The sequence below is a fragment of the Dipodomys spectabilis genome, unplaced genomic scaffold (assembly GCF_019054845.1).
Source record: "Dipodomys spectabilis isolate Male_0828 unplaced genomic scaffold, ASM1905484v1 ptg000436l, whole genome shotgun sequence".
NCBI lineage: Eukaryota > Metazoa > Chordata > Mammalia > Rodentia > Heteromyidae > Dipodomys > Dipodomys spectabilis.
This window is the reverse complement of record NW_024871113.1, coordinates 8,976,711-8,997,437: the sequence shown is the minus strand read 5'-3', so window position 1 is coordinate 8,997,437 and position 20,727 is coordinate 8,976,711. Positions and strand designations below refer to the sequence as shown.

At 39.5% G+C, this 20,727-nt stretch overlaps 1 protein-coding gene across 12 annotated transcripts in view; it reads right to left on the bottom strand.

The window, feature by feature from the left end:
- The window catches only part of Rapgef2 (Rap guanine nucleotide exchange factor 2), a 251,514-nt gene that overhangs the window by 122,777 nt on the left and 108,010 nt on the right, over window positions 1-20,727 (bottom strand). The window contains exon 1 of one of the 12 annotated variants that reach the window (XM_042668380.1): window positions 8,759-8,895. The exons of the other annotated variants lie outside the window; for them this stretch is intronic. The gene's annotated coding sequence lies outside the window, so the exon portion shown is untranslated. Of the gene's footprint in view, window positions 1-8,758; window positions 8,896-20,727 lie in introns of those variants that run through there. 12 annotated transcript variants of the gene reach the window in all.

The window sequence follows — 20,727 nt, the reverse complement described above, 5'->3', positions numbered from 1 at the left end:
GACCGACAAAAAAAAAAAGAAGTGTGTAGACCTGAGATTATGTCCCTATTGAGGTCTGTTTAAAGGCCTACACAGGTTGTTGGGGCCACTAGAAATCAGGTTCCTCTGCCAGCCAGAAAATGCTTTTATAAACCAGGGTGTTAAACGGACTATGCTGCTGTACCCCAAGAAAAGGCCTGTACATTTGTTAAAGGTTAAATGTTGTATATAAACCACTTTAAACAGGCTGCCCAGAAGCAGTGGGCGGTACTTAGAGTGCTAATCAGTCCCAGTTTAAAAAACATCTACTGGGTTTTCTTAAAACTGGAAGTTATAGATAAATAAAAGGGCTTTTGTAACAAAGACGCCTTTGGCCACAGTTCAAAGTCTTCCTGGGCACAAAAAAATCCCTCTAAACCTCTATCTCTCAGCTAATCAGCACAGAGCAGGCTGGAGGTGTGGCTCCAGACTCACCTCTAAGTATCCATCCAAAGGCTGAAAGTGGCATTGTGACTCTATGTGGTAGAGCACTATCCTCGAGCAGAAGTGCCCAGGGACAGTGCCCAGGCGTTGAGTCCAAACTGTAAATGCCAACCAGGACAAGCTATCCCAGCAACAGACGCTGAGACACCCACCAGGACAAAGTCAGTCCTGACAATGGAAAATGATAGAGAGATGACATCCTAACTGGAGTCGCTTTATGCTTGCCGTTTCAAAATTAATCAGAGCTGGGAGATCAAGAGAAATAGTTGCTTTCCCACCTAATGCCCATACCTATCTACCTTCTAACTGGACAAAAAGTTAGCAGTCTTGACTTTGTTGCCTGCTATTTGTATTTATAGTAGCTTCTGACTGGTACTCCCAACCAGTCCATTATGCTCTCCCCTACCCAGTAACCCAAAAGACCCTAGACACCTCCTTTCTGCCTTCTTCCAGTTATTTCACCTTCCCTGTAATGAATGGGCTTTATTCTCCAAATGAAACATTTCTAGCCCATGGCCAATGTGTGTTCTCCTATGTCATTCATGTTGACTGACCTTGTCACCTTGTCAGTTTTTTGCTTGATCTTTTGTCAGTTTTTTGCCTGATCTTTCCAAAAGTTTTTTTCAACAGGATAACATCTCCTGCCCAGGATACCACTTGGAAACAAGTGGCCATCCTGTTCCTTCAGGCAACCAGAGACATCACTTACACTGCCCTGCCTTGCCCAGCGCAGTCCCGGATCCTAAAGACCCCAGCTCTAGGGATTCCTTGATGCCCCCATCCAGCAGGAAGTAGACAAAAGAGCCCAAGATATCCACTGGCTCTGGTACCTTTAAATATTTCTGCTACCCCCCTCCTCAGGTTACTGTGATCCTAAAGCAAAAAAGTCTTACTCCCCCTCCTCCAGGATGCCAGGAGTCGAGTACCATGGTATGTATCCAATCTGAGACAGAAAAGGCAATTTCAGGTCTTTAATAGCTCCTTCTGGAAATCAATCCCTCCATGGCATATTCCTCTCTTGGGGTACAAACAACAATTTTTGCCTTTTATTAATTGTCTTACATTTAAGATAACTATTGCCATAGAAAAAGGAGGACCTTTACCAACCAAACTTTCAACAGATGCTTCATGGACAGTACCCTGCTGAGCAAAGCAGAGACCCATGACAGCAGGAAGTAGCTCCAGAAGAAAGGACCTCCGCCCATACCCCCTGGCCTGGTACCCCCTATGTTTATTAAACAACAGAGTGGGGAATGTTAGTGCTATGTTCACCTTTGGTCCTCAGCTCCACCCTGGGGTCCAGGGGCCCCCTTCCATTTCTGGAGTTCCCCCCATACAGCTGCCCCCCCCTCTCTGCCCAGACCCACCTGAACTCCCATCTACCTCACTTCCTCTCCCCCAGACCTTCCTGCTACCTGCATAGTGACAGAGGCCATGTGCTCCCTCTTGGGGGAGATATGGCTCCTCTACTAAACATTGTACTAATCTCCTGTGCCTGCCTGCTTCTGCGTGGTCCCCTGGAATGGATATGGCTGATCCTCTTTCAAGTACAAGGGTAGACATTCAAGCCAAAAAAACAGAGTTGAGAGTGTGGAAATACACCTATGAATCTACAGCAAATTGATTGCTGGTAAAGGTACCAATCTATATTATCCTTCCACAGCCTCTTGCACAAAGGGTGTTGAGATGTCTGAACTTCTACTTTAAAAGATCGAGCTGGACATCTCCCTCACCCTGTATACAAAGATTAGTTAAAATGGATCAAGAGCCTAAACATAAGAACCCAAACCATGAAATATTTAGCAAATATTTTTTTTAAAAGGAATAAATCTTTATGACCCTGAATTTGGTAATGGCTTCCTAAACAGTGAAAGCATGAACAGCAAAAGAAAAAAAAAATAGACAAATTAGATTTCACCAAAAACTTACCAAGGACATCATTATTAGGAAAGTGCTTAATGATCTCTATACTAGAAGAAAATGATGGCAATTCACACCCAGAATATATACAGAATTCCTAAACTGTACAACAACAAGCTAAGTGTCAAAAGGCACTGAACATAGTGATGCATGCCTGTAATATCAGCATTCAGAAAACAGAGACAGAGGAGGCTTCAGGGCCAGCCTGGGCTAAACCCTGTCAAAAAATAAAAAGTGAGCCAAACAAGAATGTAGTAGAGGAGATCAGGGATTGGAGGGTAGGGAAGAATAAGCTCAAGAGTAGAATGGGTTACCCAGAATGCAGGAAGTCAAGGGTTCATTCTCCAGCAACACACCTACACACACACAAGCATTAAAACACATTTCTCCAAAGAAGATACACAAGTGCCTAAGTTATAAAAATGTTGAAAGCTCCACATTCCATTTCATACTTGAAACTAAATATGAAAAATGTTAACTACCAAGATGGCTATAATTTAAAGAAAGGAAGGAAGAGAAAAGGGCTGTGGAGAACTGTGAACATGCACATTGCTGCTGGGAATACAAAATGGTGCAACCATTCAAAAAGCTAAACTCAGAACCACCTAGCAATTTTCCAACCGCCGAAAAGCAGATACTCACATATCCATGCATCAACATTTGCTGTTACATCACTCACAATAGCCACAAATGTATAAACAAAATGTGAGGAAGCAACGGATTATAAAACAGAAATATGAGTAGAGATCTACACATACTACAATAGAGATGAACCCTGAGAACGCTATACTAAGGCTACAAAGCCAGTCAATATCTTATGCTCCCACTTACGTGAAGAAGCAATGGTATTCAAAAACAAAGTAGGTGAGATGTTATCCAGGTTTGGGGTTGGCAGAGAGCTTCATGGTCAGATTCAGTTTGGTGTTTCAGAAATGTTTTGGAAATATGCAATGCTAATGTGAACAATATAGTATGAACTTAACTAATGCTACCTACTCACAGATTCACAGATAAGTTTACATTTATAAAGGTTTAAAGTGACACTGAATTCATACCACATAAAACAAACAAATCTCATCAGAGAAACTATCAAGAAGATACTTGCGTTATAGCTTTGTGTTTTTTCACCAAAAAAAAAAAAAAAAAAAACTGGACTTGAGTACTAAAAGTAGGTACTGTATTTTGAACAGACAATAAAGTTTAAGGAAAAAGTTTAAGTTGGATGACTGAACTATGCCACTAAAAAACCCAGAAATAAACCTGTTTCTATGAGCATTGAACAATAATGTGACAGAGATTGTAAGTAAAAGTAGAAAGAGACAAGAAGGTAAACAAATATGACAAATACTTTTAATGAGTACTCTGAAGGATCAATTATACTTAAGTATTTCTTTAACCCATTATTAATCTCAGTGGTCAAATATTTAAGGTTCTGGGACTGGGAAGGTGGCTCAGTGGTAGAACGCTTGCCTTGCATGCCTGAGGCCCTAGGTTCAATTCCTCAGCACCACATAAGCAAAAAGAAAAAAGCCAGAAGTGGCACTGTGGCTCAAGTGGTAGAGCGCTAGCCTTGAGCTGCAGCGTTGAGGGACAGCGCCCAGGCCCAGAGTTCAGGCCCCACGACCAGACCCCTCCCACCTCCCAAAAAAATTAAGCTTCCCTATCTCATGTTATTTCATATTATTTTGCTAACTTCCTTTTTAAAACGTTCCCTACAAAAGACTTGGAAAAAATTATATTAAGTGAAGTAAGCCAGGCCCAAAGAAACATAGGTCCCAGGGTTTCCCTTATTTGCAATATCTAGTATATATATATATATATATATATATATATATATATATATATATATATATATATATATATGAGTCAAGCAGAAAAGGTCAGATAAGGTGATGCTAGGAAAATGAACCCTAAGATATGTATTCAAATGTTTTTTTTTTCTTTCATGCATTTGTTTCTAAAGCATTTATAAGATTACTTCTTTGTTGCTTTGTATGTCCTTCCCCCACAGTATAACCCCTGCTTTCACTGTATTTGATGTCGGTATAATTTGTGGAGGGGAAGGGGAAAAACAAGTCGTTTAAATAAGGATACAAGTGGACCCGTTGCAACAATGAGAAGTACAAGTTGTCATGTTGAAAAGGAACTTTACAACTTTGGGGGGGGGGGGGGAGAGGATTAGGTGGGGGGATGGGGGGAGGGAGGCTGGGAAGGGATGGGAAGGGTAAACAAAGGAGGAGGCTACAATGCTTGATAAGAAATGTACTCACCAACCCTAGGTCTCCTTGGCTCAGGCCGAAATTTTCTGAATAGAGACCCGGAAACACAACAAATCAAAGAAAGGTTGGACAAATGGGATTGCATAAAGTTGCAGAGCTTCTGCAGGGCAAAGGACATAGCTAGCAAGATCAATAGAAAGCCCACGGATTGGGAGAAGATCTTTACTAGCCATACAACGGACAAGGGTCTCATATCTAAAATATACTTGGAACTCAAAAAATTAAACCCCCCAACAACAAATCCTCAAAGAAACAACTGCCCAATAAATAAGTGGGCGAAAGACTTAAAGAGAAACTTCTCTGAAGAAGAAAGAAGGATGGCCAATAGACACATGAAGAAATGTTCAACATCCCTAGCCATAAAAGAAATGCAAATCAAAACAACATTGAGACATCACCTCACTCCAGTTAGAACGGCAAAAATCAAGAACTCTAACAACAACAGATGCTGGAGGGGATGTGGACAGAAAGGAACCTTACTTCATTGTTGGTGGGAATGTAAACTTGTTCAACCACTTTGGAAAGCAGTATGGAGGTTCCTCAAAAGACTCCACATAGAGCTCCCCTATGACCCAGCAATCCCACTCTTGGGCATTTACCCAAATGTTTACAAACAAGACCACACTAAAGCTACCAGCACAACTATGTTTATTGCAGCATTATTTACCATAGCTAAGATATGGAACCAACCCAGATGCCCCTCAGTAGATGAATGGATCAAGAAAATGTGGTATATATACACAATGGAATTCTATGCCTCCATCAGAAAGAATGACATTGCCCCATTTGTTAGGAAATGGAAAAACTTGGAAAAAATTATATTAAGTGAAGTAAGCCAGGCCCAAAGAAACGTAGGTCCCATGGTTTCCCTTATTTGTAATATCTAGTATATGTATGAGTCAAGCGGAAAAGGTCAGATAATGTGATGTCAGGAAAATGAACCCTTAGATGTGTATTTTAATGTTTTTTTCTTTCATGCATGTGTTTCTAACACATTTATAAGATTATCTCTTTGTTGCTTTGTATGTCCCTCCCCCACAGTATAACCCCTGCTTTCACTATATTTGATGTCAGTATAACTTGTGGAGGAGATGGGGAAAAACCAGTTGTTTAAGGATACAGGTGGACCTGTTGCAACAATGAGAAGTACAAGTTGTCATGTCCAAAACGAGCTTTACAACGTTGGTGGGGGGGGGGGGGGGGGGGGGAAGGGGAGGAAGGAGAAGGATTGGGATTGGGGGGGAGGGGGGAGGCTGGGAAGGGATGTGAAGGGTAAACAAAGGAGGAGGCTGCAATGCTTGGTAAGAAATGTACGCATTATCCTGCCCATGTAACTGTAACTCCTCTGTACAGTATGTTCACAAATAAAATTAAATTAAATTAAAAAAAAAAAAAAAGAAATGTACTCACTGTCTTGCCCATGTAATTGTAACCCCTCTGTACAGTATTTTCACAATAAAAAAATAAAATAAAAGGTGCTGAGATATGATTAAATCTCAGTAATCACCCCTGATTAATTCAGGCAAAAAAAAAAATGTTCCCTACACATTTAATAAATAGAATCATTTATGTCAACATCAACCTCAGTATCAATACAGAGTTTACAAAAATCTCACAACATATGTCCCAATTCTTAAGCAGTTTATATTCTGTAGAAGATCAGAACACAAAGAGCATAATGCAATAAAAGGTGACAAAAGTGAACTCCTCCCACTGAGGTAGATTCTCAATGGCTAGGCTCATTTACTAGCTAGTATACTTATTTAAAAAGACAAAATAGCATTTATACAAGAGACAACAATTCAAACTCAGTTCAAACAGCAACCATCAAGAACTGTGAAGTTATCCTGTAACAGCACAAGATGTGAATGTCCTATATAAGTGCCTTTAGGCAGCTACTGCCAGAACTTCAATTAGCTGGTCTTTGAAATGGCACTAAATACCACATATCATGAGATAAACAAAGATATTTAAATGTTTGTTTGTTAAATGTTAAATGTTTATTTTTTAATCTCCAAATTAAAATACTTTTAAAGGCATCTAAGTAATTTCATTTGTTGTGTGCGCATGTGTGTATAAAATACCTACATGTATATTTAAATATACATGTAAACACTGTTTTTCAAAAGCAACAAAGGCAGGTAACAGGTATCTCAAATTTGCCCTAATCTTTTTAAAATCTAATAGCTCCTCCTGTACTAGGCACTAGCCTTTAACACAAGAATGGAAAGGTAGGAGAGAAATGGTAAAGAGAAAAACGTCTGGCATGTACGTTTTTATGAATACAGGTACACTTACTGTTCCACTAGAATGTAATCACTACTTTCTATTTTCAGCGCTTCTACAATGTTCTGTTCATATGCTATACACTTTGACTTTCAACTAACAGTCCCTGTGCAATTCAAGAACAAACATATAATCTTAACCACAAGATGACAACTCACTGTTCATGCAGGTCCTTTTATTCATGCAGGTCCTGTTAATCTAGTAGTTCTCTGCCATATTAAAACAACAACAAAAAATAAGGCTACCAGCAGCAAATGATGGGTGAAAAAACCATAGGTAGATTATTCCTAATGTCCATTTGTGCTCCCCTTAGCAGAACTGGAGAGAATCACTGCTCTGAAAACAGTACAACCACCCAAAACTCTGCTCTCTTTAAGTTTTTTTCAAAGGTATTTGTATAGAACAATTTAAAAATTAAGAACTACAAATAATTCAGTTCTTAAAATTGAAATAAACCAAGGAAAATATTTCATTGGTACCAATCTTTATAAAAATCTTAATAAAAAATTTTACTAATTGATCACCCCCATATTGTAAAACAGGAAAAAAATTGTAATAGTCTGCTATACGTTTCTTCAAGTTCAAGATTGATAACCAGAAAGCACAAATGCCTTACTTAGTTTTGTAAATTCCCACAGGAAGTAAGACAGTGGACAGGGTACTTAAGGCCAACTGGTCCTAAATTTCAGTCATCACATTTTTCCCACCCAAGTTAAGTTAAGGACACTTCTAACAGTGTTCATTTTTCATGAGAGGAAGGGCCTAGCACAGAAGCCTCAGTATCTCTAACCCTGCCCTTTGTGTGGGCCTCTCCATTCACCCAGTACGTCAGAATTGCTTGTCAGAACTGCTGGGAGGAATGCTATTTCTCAGTATAGGAATGCAAACGTATTCACCTCAGGCTAAAAGGCAGCAAGGACATTCACAGCTTCACTGAGATTATAGGGGTAGTCAATCCAAATTATTCATTTAAAATGTGGTTCTACAAGTTACTACTTTCCACACCTTCATTTCTAGAAAATGACAGTTACTAATTTTACCCTTCTTTTCCCCTCCCCTTTTTTTTCCTTTTTTTTTCCAGGGCTGAGGACCGAACCCAGGGCCTTGCGCGTGACAGGCGGGCGCCCTTCTGCTGGGCTAAACCCCCAGTCCCATTTTACCCTTCTTTAAAAAAAAAAAATCTTCTGACTAGACTGATAGTCCTAAACAAAACCAACTTGTTTGTTGGGGACTTACAAAAAGAAACATACATATCACTATCTTTAGATAGCACAGCAGCAATTACATTATGATTTTTTTAAGCAACAATAACAAGAACCCTAAATTTCGTTCTCAAAATCAGTAAAATATACAGGTTAAATCTTAATAGAAGTACAAAGTAGACTGAAAGACTTACTATAAAAACATTTTGATTTCACTCATTGGAACAACTAAAATTAACAGCTATTTAGAAAACAAACCCATACACAACAAATATATGTCATGCACACATTACAAGCCATTTCTAAAGAATAGACTTTAATCTGCAAATCTTCCAGAAGTCTTTGGAAAACTGACACCTACTTAAAGAACCACCAAATGTCTTACATGGTTCATTTAGAAACAGTCCAGCAATATCACCAAGTACACATTCGCTGGGGAAACCTATATTTAACCTTTACTTAGAAAACAGAACACACAAAAATTACAAGCCAAGGCCTCCTCCCTGTACTTCCCCCCACCCTGCTCATTCTTCAGTAGTTTGTTGCCTATTTTACTGACACAGAAGTGTTAAACACTTGTATTTACAGTTCTAAAAACAAGACGCTAACCTGCTCTATCTTCAGTATCTTTGAAGCGCCAGCAACAGCAATAGTGCAATAGTGCCGCCACCTCCTATAGGAGCTGGTTTCTCTGCAGCCCCAAGTCCTTCCATTTCCCTGTGTGTTTTCTGCCAGAGAGCCCATGCAGCTTCTAGGGCTGGTAGCTCCCGTGCACAGCCAACATTCCTTCTGACAGCTCATTTCCTGCTCTGCTGACCCACCCACCTCTCCAAGCAGCGTTATGTGTTGCGTATGTTGTAGGGGCACTCTTTCCGCATACCAGCCTCATGACCTCAGCAGCCCTGACAAACCCTCTTTATCAATTTCTATTAATTCTTCCACTACACTCTGAGTCCGGGGAAATCTGCAATGTCGGCTCTGAGTCTTCAAGGTCAAATGCTTAGATGAGCTTGCAATGCAATTTTTGTTATTTAAATTTACTAAAGCTCTGCTAACAACAAGCTAGTTACTCTCCACCAAAAAGATGCTGAGTTGTATACCTCGCCTAGGGGATTACTGTACTAGACAAGCATAAATTTAAATCCACACAGTATGGGAAAAGTTAAAAGAGGCTGTTTGCTCTTGCTTTTCCCCTTCATGAGAAAAAAGGAGGTTCTTACCTCAGCTGTATTGGGGTGAATGAAGAGAGCAAACAGTTTTTCTCTCCTGCCACAACCTAAACCAGCAAAAGGACAATGGGATGACTACACTTTGGTTGTGTATGTCCTCGTGACCAAAGTGCTAGAGGACAGCTCAGCTAAACTGATCTGCTGCTATCAGTCTACACAGTGGCACCAACAGGTCTGCTGATCACAGTGCTTTGGACACACATGGCAGCTGATCAGTGTGTTTAAAAGTTATGGCCCGTTACAGATTTCCCTTCAGCATGTAGACACCTGCCGCAGTGAAATGTCCACTATTTCAAGGAGCAAAACTGGCTAGCTGTGAGTTGAGCAGAGTAGGAAGCTTAGTTCTAATATCTTATCTTCAAAAGACCTAGTGTTTACAAAACTCACTAAAGCAGCAAAATAAATAATGGCACTGATAAGAAATAATTCTATATAGCTAATTAATGAGAAATACATTAAGATGAATTAATGAATGATTCAAACAGGTTCCCCACCAGTAAGAACCTAAATTACATGACAGGCAATTAACTACATATCTGAATTATTTAAAAGGATTCCATGTGTGACATCAAAATCAGCCACTCTTCCCCAATCTAGCATGTTTCAGAAGAGAAGTCAAAATGGTAGCCCTTCCTGCTTTTGTAAGACAAGTCCTACCCCAAAACTTACGTCAGTTGACTAATATGTTATGCATCCTTCTTAGAAGTTAAAAGAACATGTTTCTAAGAAAGGAAAAGAAAAATAAAAAGAAAAGAGAAGCAAAATTCACAATGCATGTATATATGTATATATATATGTCTCATTTCTTACAAGGAGAGAGTAATAAAATGCCATTAATTCATCTGAATGGAATATGGCCCTTCTCTCATGAACCACGTATGTTATAGGTATGTGCTCCTTCTATTTCTTCCAGAAAATAACACAAATGATAATAGTCGATATGTTTTTGGGTTTCCCTTACAAACTGAAAGGCTAAAATCCTTTTATCATAAAAAATAGTTAGGGAGCCAGGCACCAGTGGCTCACACCCATAATCCTAGCTACTCAGGAGGATGAGATCTGAGGATCATGGTTCAAAGCAAGCCTGGGCAGGAAAGTCTGCAAGACAATTTCCTCTAATCACCTATTAAAAAAACACAAGTGGAACTGTGGCTCAGTTGTTAAAGTATTAGCCTTGAGCTAAAGAAGCTCAAGGGCATGCGCAGGACTTGAGTTCAAGCCCCAGGACTGGCACACACAAAAAATGTTGGGGAATGTAATTAATAAAGGCTGTGTATGACCTATATACAAACACTTCAACCTCTTAAAGGGAAATTTTACAAGAGATATACCAAGTTAATGGTTTAGAAACCTCAAATTTTTTATAGTAGTAATGTTTCCCAAATGGATACACAGGGTTAGTCAGTGTAATGCCAATAAAATCCTACAAAACATTTTTATTTTATTCTTTTGGTGACAGTACTGGAACCTAATAGTCCTGTGCTTGTTAGGCAGGTGCTTTACCACTTCAGCTCTGCCCCGTTCCCTAACAAGCATTCTTGATGCTGATACGCTTGTTAGATTAAGAAAAAAACAACAAAATTTGTATTATAATATGTAGGTATTAATAGTATATACTTCTGAAAGTTACTGTAAAGCTACACAAATAAAGACAGTATGGTATTAGTATAATCATACAGAACAATAAGAAGAGGTTCCAGAAAAAAAAAATTTTATGGCTAAATATTTTATCTAAGTAATTGTAAATACTACAATTAGATTATTGATTTTTAACAAATGTGTTGAGACAATCCAATGAGCAAATAATATTTTCAATGAACTGTCAGAAGTACTGAACATCCAGGTACAAAAATAGGAAACCTTAATCATTACATCATACCACTCAGAAAATGTAAGTAAAAATGAAACAAATAAAAATGGAGGAGCTAAAACTATTGAATTTCTTATTGTTTTTGGCCAGTCCTGGGTGCTGTACCTGACATTCTTTGTGCTCAGGGCTAGCGCTCTACCACTTGAGCCACAGAACTACTTCAGTTTTTCAGAGTAGCTTATTGGAGAGAAGAATCTCATAGACTTTCTTGCCCAGGCTGGCTTTGAATCCAGATCCTCAGATCTCAGCTGTCTGGGTAGCTAGGATTACAGTTGTGAACAATGGACACACAGCTCCAATTTCTATTTCTTAAGTTATCCAAAAATGTTAAAGAACTACAGCAATGTTATTTTAATGAAGATACACATTATCACACTAATTTACAGCTATAAAATATAAATAAGGTAAGTCATCAATAAAAAAATAAAGTTTTCCTGAAATGTCTAAATCAAAAAAATTAGGTAAGTGTAATTTTAAAAAGTCACTTAATGCTTACATAGCTCTACAATTCAATCAGCATTCAATATCAGAAATTATGTTTTATATTTAACTGCAAAGAAGCCATAAATATGTTAGGTGGTATAAAGAAATATCTAAGAAAACAGTTAAAGTTTGAACTTAACAGTTCAACTGAATTGTAATAAATTCAAAATATTAATCATAGAAATATTTAGTATTTAAATTCTTACATAAAAAGTATTGATTTATATACCCAAGCTATTATTTTAACTAGTGCTTTTAAGTAATTTACAGTATATTAAAAAATTAAGCCAGGTGTTGCTGGCTCACAACAGTAAACTTAGCTACTCAGAAAATAGATCTGAAGATCACCAGCCTGGGCAGGAAAGTCTATGAGACTCTATCTCCAGTTTTAAAAACCACCAAAAACCCAGAAGCAGAGCTGTGGCTCAAGAGGTAGAACACTAACCTTGAGCACAAAAACTCCAGGACAATGCTCAGGCTCTGAGGACAAGCCCCAGATCTGGTACCAAAAAAAAAAAATAAGTTTAACATACATTATAGTCAATTTTTTAACGTTCAACTACAATTTTACCTTTAAAATACAGTAGAATTCTATTCATTATAAAAGATGATATACTGTTCCAGAACTATATAATTAAGTAGAAATTTTTTATTTCAATAAAAACAGTCCAAATTTACAGTGGATAGTTGATTTATTCTTATTCTTTTAACAATATTTTTTCGTGTTCTCTATTAGTCTCCCCAATACAGAAGTCTATCCTTAAACAAAATATAGTTGCCATAAACATATTTTAAGACACATCCTGAACTCATAAAGGTAAAACAGCAATTTGCCATCCCTCTATCCCACATTTGAAAATAACTGTGCCATAAATAAGGGTTTTAAATTCATGTATAAGCTAATACCAAAAACTTCATGATCTTAACTGAGAAAAACAATACAGTATTTCACTGGCATCCATGTCAGACTTTAAAACCTTATGCAGTTAAAAAAAAAAAATTCTGTAAGAAAAAATCCAAGCATTCCAGGGTAAGTAACTCTACCACATACTCATTTATGCCTAGGACTATGAATGACAATTCCCTTATTTAAGACTTCATGCCTCAGGTAATCTGGTATTACCTCTACACAAAAAAAACTTGAGTCCTTCCCTTTAAAAATACTTACTTTTTTAAGATGCTATCATCAGTGCCAGTATTCCAAAGCCCATAAAGCCCATATGTATTTGTATAGCACATCTATGATGCTGTAGTTATAGCAACCCAATTCCCAACTTGATCCTGCTCTTGAACTCTTTTCTCTAGGGAACAGTTTTGCTCTGTGTCTCAGGTATGTACTTAAAAGGGGAAAAAGTAGTCTCAACAAAGCTGAAAATTATGTGTGCTTTCCAGGACAAATACATTTCACACTAAAGCAGAAGCACAACTAATACTCCAAAGGCTTAATATATATTACTGTCCTCTATATACATTATTTTACTTGCCTTCTTTATTATGGAAATGGATGGATCTTGTTTCTAATTTAATACAGAATGTAATCACATAGGGTATAGCAATTTCTAGTCAAGCCATATTCACATCTGTCCATCTTACTTTGCCTTACTTGGGATGCTCCCCAAACATATTCTTAAAACCATTAGCATATACTTTTGCCTTAAATGTGCCATGGGACTATCAGAACTTGAGTCAGACCTTGAGGTAGGACAAACAGAAACTGCAGATGATAAAAGACACAAAGCAGTGTAGATAAGATGGCAAGAATGTGACCAGGGCTAGCAGATCAGACAATTAAGCATCACTGAATGGGAGATAAACCCTAAGGGTAGTTGTAAAGGAGTACTGGTTGCCTACTGCACTGTCGATTCTTCTTTCTCCTTAGATACCTATTTTTAAATATACTTTTTAAAAGCAGGGAACATGATACTGCAGAAGAGAATCCATGTTCCAGGATGCTGGTTGGCCTTAAGTGGCCAGATGCCTTTACTCTGAACAAGGACCTATAAATAGAAACGTTGCTTCAAGGCATCTGACTTGGAACGAAAAGGGAACATTCTTGTTCTTCCTTTCCTCCTACTTCCAGGTTCCAGTGCAAACATGGCAACTAAAGCTCAGCAACTTTGTGCAATGTACTGCTCCATACTGGAAACTAGGTATGAGCTCTAATAGAGAAGACAATTCCTTCATCCCTCCTCAATGCCACCACCATCACCCTATCCTGGACTGTATACCCAAGACTTCTTTCACAGAGAGCTAAGGTGGCACTGTTGTGTTTTATGCAATTGTTTTATGCAAGCAAAACTAGCCATAATTAACAAGGTGAACAAATAGCTAGCCAGCAAGGTATGATTTGCTTTTTCTCTCTTCTCCACCTGCACAAGGCAAACCATAAACTCCCTATGAGTTTCCCAAAGCTCTTCCATTACCTTGCTATCTCATTTTTGTACTGTATTAACCAGACATTAAACAAATCCTGAAGACTCATTATATTATCCAAGATAGAAGTTAACTTTCATTTTCTTCTTCATTTAATATATATTCCAATTTTTTATTCTTATGCTATTGTAATTTGAGAATAAATGATTGCACATTGCATATCATGTTATTTAACAATTTAAATCACTGAAAACTTTTTCCTAAAAGTGATGTCTTATCTTGTATTGTGAGACATTTTTGAAGATTTTTCAAAAAAAAATGCGTAAAAACATAATCCTAAATCAACAGCAGTCCAATATGTATTTTTTAAGGGACTATTATGTCTTAGACTTGGGGGAAGCAAAAAAGAGTAATAGAGCTTGTGCCCTGGAAAACCTTACAGTTTAGTGTGGACATGGAATGGTAAATTCCACAAGGAACAGCAATGTGGGCTTTCCCACATGGTTTCCATGTGCACAAGATGAGCACAATTGTGCTCAGACCACAGTCATTGGTAGCTGCTGATTATGGAAGAAGGGAGGTGGAATACATAAGTCTAGATTTTGTTTGGCAGTAGGAAGTCATTTAAGCTCATTATATAAGAGAGCAACAGGAAAAATGCTGATCTTTTTATTATGGTGGCAGGGGAATGACTGAAGACATGGGAACAAGTACATATGAACAAAGACAGTAGCTGTGGCAAAAGGCATCTGATTTGACAGAAATAATCAAGTGTTTTTTGTTTTGTTGTGTTGTGTTTGCTTGCTTGTTTTGTGATCGTGGAAATAGAACCCATGAGCTCAGGCATGTAAAATGTTCTATTATTAAGCCATATCTTCAGCCCTCAATGCTATCATTTCCAATTCTAGAGTGTTATTTGCTCTTAAATTTTAAAAAAGTCAGGAAAGAAACAGGTCAAAATAGAGGCAAAAATTTTGAGCATCAGTGGCAGTTTGTCAAAGCCATTAGAGACAAGAAAAACATGGATACCAAGTAGACTTTCAGGTAACTATCATGTTCTAGAAATGGAACCCAGAGGTAAGAAACTTAAAGAAAAGTCACAAGAAGCTATGGGTGATCCCCACACACCCCACACCTCACCAGCCCTTACTATACACATTGGTCATACACAAATCCCAACAAAACCCAACCACTTTTTTTCTTTTCTTTTTTAAATTGTCAAGGTGATGTACAGAGAGGGGTTTCAGTTACATGAGTAAGGTAATGAGTACATTTCTTGTCAACCTTGTTTGTTAGCCCTTCCCTCAATTTTCTCCTACGTTCCTTTTCCTTCAGCCCCCTGTCCAGCCTCAAGTTATACAAATTGTTTCCAACATATTGTTTTGTGAGCTGGGATGTAGCTCAGTGGCAAAGCACTTGCCTAGCAAGTGCAACGTCCTGGGTTCGATCCCCAATACCAAAAAAAAAAAAGCCAATATATTGTTTTGTGTATATTGCTGTTGCATTGGTTCTCCCCCCTTGTCCTTTGTCTCACCATTCTGTTGTTCCCCCTCCCTTCCCTAATTCAATACCAGGGTACCAAAATCAAATACAGTAACAGAGGACATAGCATGGAGGGAAGAACATACAAAAGAAACAAAAGAAAATCACATAGTACATTAAAAACAACAACAAAGAAAAACTTCTGTGTCCAGGGCATATCTTGGAGTTCATTTTGTATTTTGTTTAGCATCATTCTTATATGGTCATATGTACATAGCTACTGAGCTATTCTGCTCATCTGCTAAGACTATCCTAGATGTATACTAATTATTGCAAATAAAGGAAACCATGGAACCTATATTTCTTTGTTTCTGGCTTACTTCACTTTTTTTTTTTGGGGGGGGGGGCAGTCGTGGGGTTTAAACTCTGAGCCTGGGCGCTGTCCCTGAGCTCTTTAACTCAAGGTGAGTGCTCTACCACTTGAGCCACAGCGTCACTTCTGATTTTCTGAATGGTTTATTAGAGATAAGAGTCTCACTGACTTTTCTGTCCAGGATGGCTTTGAACCGTGATCCTCAGATCTCAGCCTCCTGAGTGGCTAGGATTACAGGTGTGAGCCACTCGTGCCAGCCTTCGATTACTTCACTTTATAAGATTTTTTTGAAAGTCTTTCCATTTCCTTACAAATGGGGCAGTGCCATTCTTTCTGATGAAGCATAGAATTCCATTGTATATCTATACACCACATTTTCTTGACCCATTCATCTACTGAGGGGCATCTGGGTTGGTTCCATAACTTAGCTATAGTGAATAATGTATAGTTGTGCTGATAGCTTTAGTATGGCCTTGTTTGTGATCATTCGGGTAAATGCCCAAAAGTGGGATTGCAGGGTCATAGGGGAGCTCTATGAAGCTTTTGAGGAACCTCCATACTGTTTTTCCACAGTGGTTGAAGAAGATTACACTACCACCAAAACCCAACCACTTTCTTCCTTCTTCCCCATAACTGCCCTTATGCAGATTTAAGTTGTTATGGGGAGAAAAAAGACAAACATCTGTAACCATAAATAGCAAATAGCTATTTCCTCACAACCTCTTTACAAACTTTTTAATACTCACCACACCTGCAAGCTCCCAAATCTACTAATTGTATGTATGTATGCCTCTTGTTTTAAGCCTACTAAACAATGTGAAACCTTTCAAAAATGTGTATTTTCTCTGTTCCTTTCTACAGGCTCCTGCATTTATCTCCCTTCTTTCTTGTCCCCTCCTTTTACCCCTTTCTCCTGGACCATCTCCAACATCATCTACAAGCATGTATCTTCTAAATAGAAAGGAACAACCATCCTTAACTTTGTAACTCCTAGTCACTCCTATTTTCCTGCTCCTCTTCACATGAGATTTCTTGACAAGATCAAATTTTCTTTTACCAGTTCTTATCTTCACAGTGTCCTTCACTAGGTGACTACATCCAGGTAACTACATTATCTACTATATCTTTTTCTTTTTTGTTAGCTACATACAGACTCCTGTCTGCTCAGTTTACCAAGTCTACCTGCATCATTGAGGCAACCTCTTCTGGAATCATTTGTAATTCTCAGCTTCCCTCTGTTTAGTACTCAAAGTAAGCACCAAGACATAATTGCTAACTTAGTAATGCTCAGGGGATGAATATATGAACCAGGAGCAGGAATACAACATAGCACAGATGAACAGCTCAGAACAGCCAATCAAAAGAGGAGGGTACTTAACACCAATCCGTACCAATCTGTTCAAACTCCTAAGAAGTTGTAATAGCCAAGGTCAGTATTAACAATACTAGCTCACTCTGGTACTCTAATCCTTACTTTATCCTTTTGCACAATTCTCCTTAAGTATAAGGGTGCTAGAACACTATTCCTGTGCTGTGATTTAAGACAGTGACATATTTAGGATGTGCATTTGTCCATGTGCATACCTGAAAGGCAAGAAGAAAAATTTAATCTAAATTACCTAATTCTAGGCACATCAATAACCCAAGGTAGCAACTAAAAAAATTAAGGTCAAGCAACCTCCTGGCATCTAGCTGGCTCAGTACTGCAAAATAAAAAAAATCTCCATTTATTCTCTACAGAAAATGTATCTTTTAAAAAGTGAAAGGTCCAGGGAAAGTGAAAAGGAAGAGGGGAGGCAGAGCCGAGGAAGGGGAGTCTTCACCCTATCTTCCTGGCTCTAGAGCCCCCTCAGACTCCTTGACTTGAAAGAAGACTAATGAAGACTACTCTGAGCTCTTCCTATCAAGAAAGGTCCCCTTGGAGAGCAGCCAACGGGAACTTGAAAGAGCTCAGTAAGACTGTGAGTAGGAGCTTGATGTTCAATCAGGAACTTGGGGACCAGGGCAGATCCAGGTCTCAGTGGGTACACTGAATAACGTTCACGTGTGTGTGAATGACGTTAGAAGGAAACAGAACAGGCATCTTTGGATAGCCCAAAAAGCCCCTGCCTAGCTGCTAGACATGAGGAAACACTAATTCTCTGTGAGCAGATTTGCTGCCACCGGTGGCTTGACTATCACTTTGGACCAATCAGATGGGTGAAGACTGAAGTAAGACACCTTGTGGCCCCAGAGTCCTCAGAATTGGGAAAGGGGGCCTGCCAACAAGGGACACCACTTTGAAGTTTGAAAAAAGGAAGAGAAGGAACAGGGCACAGAGGAGGAACAGTAGACAGAGGCAGCAGGAGAAGGAATCTGGAATGTTCCTGTGTTAGAATATCTTTGTTGGTGCTGTGGGGAGGGGGGGGGAGGTGACTTTCAAGAAGCTCATCACCTGGATATGCCCCTGTAAATGCCGTACCCACCCGGATGGAGAGGGGGACACTCCAGAGAGGTTCTAGAATTCCATTTCACAGAACCTGATTGAGAGTGCAGATGTCCACATACTCATCTAGTGATATCTTAGAAGGGGGAACAGGGAAGGGGCTGGCTCAACCTTTCCACTTCTGCTGAAACTCATTGGCTTCCTCTTCTTCAGCTGCAATGGCATCTGGGGCGGGGGGGGGGGGGGGGGGGGGGGAGGTGTGAGGGTGTCTGCTAGTTGCTAGGGTCTCTCACTAACCTCAGATGTCTCTGGAAGCCAGCTCCACTGTCATAGCTTATCACTATGCTGGCACTAGAGAACTTCTTTGAAGGGGTGAACGCTCTGGTTCTTACTACAGTACTCGTCCACCTTCTAAGCTGGTGCTTAATCCACTCAATGGGTAAGTGGTTGACACACCACTCCCTCATAGCCAACTGCTGCAACCATGCATGGCTGTCCAAGGCGTTGAGGTTTTCCAAGTAAAGGCCACAGAGCTCACAGTGGCCTTGTGGAGGAACAAGGGTCTAATGGGATCAGAGGGTGGGTGGGAGGTCTTTGCCTTGAAGGGCAGTTCAGTCTGGGTGTCAGTCTTGATGTGATCTCTGCTGAGAGGAAGCAATACTCTATCACGAGTCCCTTAGCTGAGCTCCCAAGGAATCTAGGTTGGGTCTGCTCCTGGCTTGGCTGGCAGGCCAAAGAGGGGCGACCATGGCAGTGGTGGTCAAAAATGGCTCATTCTAGATGCTGCATATCTTGGACAATTTTCAGGATACTCAGGACAATTTTCAGGGAATTTTCAGGATTCCCTGCAGCTTACTCATGGATAAGCCAATGGGTGATGCCCATCTCCACAGGTGGGACTGTGGTTTCCATAGTCCTTTTCCAAGGAATTCTTATCACAGAATTCACTATGAGCGTCACATGTTTACCTGCAGCAAGAAACCTCTAACTCCAAGCCTGTGTCAATGCCAGCTACCTGGCTGCCCAGTCCAAAAACACACACCCACATACATCAGATGCAGGTCCAGTGATCTGTGTCCTCATCTGGATCTTCAGAGGTCCTTGTGTACATACACATATGTCTTTGGCTATTTGTTCTGTTACTTCAAATTCAAACCATTTTCTCAATGTCTCCTGCATGAGGCCTTAATTTCCTCCTCTGCAAGTTGGAAGTAAAAACCCTCACCACCCACCAGAGTGTTATTGGGAGGATCTAAAACAAGAAGCAAAAGGCATGGGGCCTGGGCATCCTCACCTGCTTGGCAGGCACCCAATCAACCCAAGCAGAATGAATACAGGGACCATGTGACAGGAAAGTGACAGTGACATAATGAGTACTGCATACACAGAGCTTTCTCTATTTAGGTCCAGTGCTAAGTGTTTCATCCCACTAATCCTCCAGAAACCCATTCAGACATGGGCTGCACTCATCTTTACTGTACAAATGAGGAAACCTATCTGTAGTCACAGCACAACACACTGTAGTTTAAAAGATACAAACCCAAACTTGACTCCAAACATTAAGCACTCAATTACCAGTACTTTCCAAAAGTCATAATACAGACATTCTCTGACCTGCCCAAACCCGTACTCCTGCCCATGGCAGACTGCCCATTGCAGTCTTTCTCCATAGGGATTTGGTTTGCAGTCTAGATTATCAATCCACTGAAGGTGGTAGGAAAGAAAAAAATCTCTCCTCAGCGACCCTCAGATTGGTGCAGCTCCCCATGAAAGGTTTCAGCTTCTTCAGCAGAAAGGGTTCAGCCAGGACTGAAAATGCCTTCTAGGCTGTGGGAAGAGAGGTGATTGGCAAGTGACCCAGAGGGCTGCCTGACAGTGGTGGCAATCTCTTGGCCAAGAACAAGACATGAAGGTCCAAGGGACTAAGGACTTCTAGTGAACTTCCAGGACCTCCATTGCCTACCACCTTTTACCCTCCCTCCCCTTCTTGATAATTATCTGCTAAACCACTGAAGGAGGATATTCTGCAAATGTATTTTAGGTCAGTTATTTGACAACTATTCTTGTGATGGGGGTAATAAGTAACTGGAAAATAATGAGGGCAAAACAGTCAAGTGCTGGAGGACAGATACACACACACACACACACACACACATATCTAGGCACATATGTGCATCCTTTAATGCTACTATACATTCAGTTATAAATATACATTTACATATATAAATCAAATTGAGTATTTTAAGTGGGAATTTTATAATTCCCACCTGACTACTGTCATTAACAACCAACTACTAATTCTGTAAAAATCATAATTAAGCAATTCAAAATATAATTCATTCT